Here is a 1506-nt window from a genome sequence, read left to right on the forward strand (position 1 = left end):
TTGTGATCAGGGGGTAATCACATTCCCTGGAAAAGCAGGTTTCAGATTATGCAAAACAGCAATGTGTTGCCTTTTGTGGCTAAAAAACAATCTTGCTCTAGGATAAGGACAATTCCTTTAACAGGTCCGTTCATGGAAGTCCTTACGGTCTTGTTTCCAATGAGGGCCTGTGAGCAATTAGGGGTTAAGAGTCTTGCTCAGGGACAAATTTCATTTCATCGACACATTTGCTGGCCTGGCCTGGAATCGTACCTGGGGCAACCAGGGACTCTGGCTCCCTAGGCAGGCTCACTAACCACTCAGCTATGACCCCCTCTGAGGTGGCAGATAAGGACCTCTGAACAGGTGCATACATTGCACTCAGGTATTAACCACTATTAACCAGCAATTTTCAAAACAAACAAAATAGCTTAAATAGCAAATCTACAAGCTCAAAACCCAATATTTCATGCAATAGCGTCGTGCGACGAAGTATAAATATTAGAGCTTAAGTGGTTAACTCGCCTTAGCGACACAGAAGAGGCACAACAACAAAAAAACACTTGACCCGGGTTTGAGCCGTGACCTGCGTATCAAGGGTAAGGTTGTTTACCAAGGAAAAAGGAGTGTTTCTTGACACCGTGATGGCTGATTCGCCTTAATCTGACAGCTGCGGTAGTCATATGCCCAGAGCTAGTGTTTTAGCGTGAATATCTGCTCACTCACACAAACACACCAGTCACAAATCACATGCTAATTCCCCCCCCCCCCAGTCGATCGCTAGGCTTTTAATCAAGATTAACATTAAGATTAAGATAGTGCAGGGGATTATCGAAGATCAAGGCCCCATTCATTGCGGAGCTGCGAGTCATACAGCTATACCTACGTACGTACATACAGGACAATGTAGAGTTCCTCTGAAGGCCAAACGCATGTAAATCTGTTTCGGAATGGTATTATCGACACTCAGGGAAAGTGTATAAGTGCACAAACCTCTGTATCATATCTTAATGCCCTGCCCTTTAGTTTCCGGGCCTCGGAGGCACCAGGCACGCTCTCGAAGGAGTGCTTAGTAAAAGTATTTAAATCCCATAGGGTAAGCCTTCTTTTTTGTCTTAAATCTTTATTTATGTCGACGGAAAGTTGACTGAGGGCAGATTCTCGTTCACAGCAAACACCCTTAATCACAGTCACACACAGTAAAAGTCCTCAGCGGCAATTGAACTCTGGGGAGTGTACAAGTGGAACCAAATGGACCCTTACGGGTCCACTTGTACACCCCCAGAGTTACAAATAGATAAATGGATAAATTGAGGATTCCCACACACCAACAATGCATCTGGTAAAATTGCACTTTGGTAAAGTGTCTCTTAAAAATGTGCAAGTGTGAATCCACTTGAAAAATGTGTCCTAAACACAACATATCAAATTTAATGTGTTGATGTTATATTATTATATAGGAATAGATGGAATGAAAATGAGGCTACGTGCATGATAAATCAACCGTCTTTTGTTAACATGTCAATC

This window comes from Gymnoscopelus microlampas (assembly GCF_963454915.1).
Source record: "Gymnoscopelus microlampas genome assembly, chromosome: 1".
Lineage (NCBI taxonomy): Eukaryota > Metazoa > Chordata > Actinopteri > Myctophiformes > Myctophidae > Gymnoscopelus > Gymnoscopelus microlampas.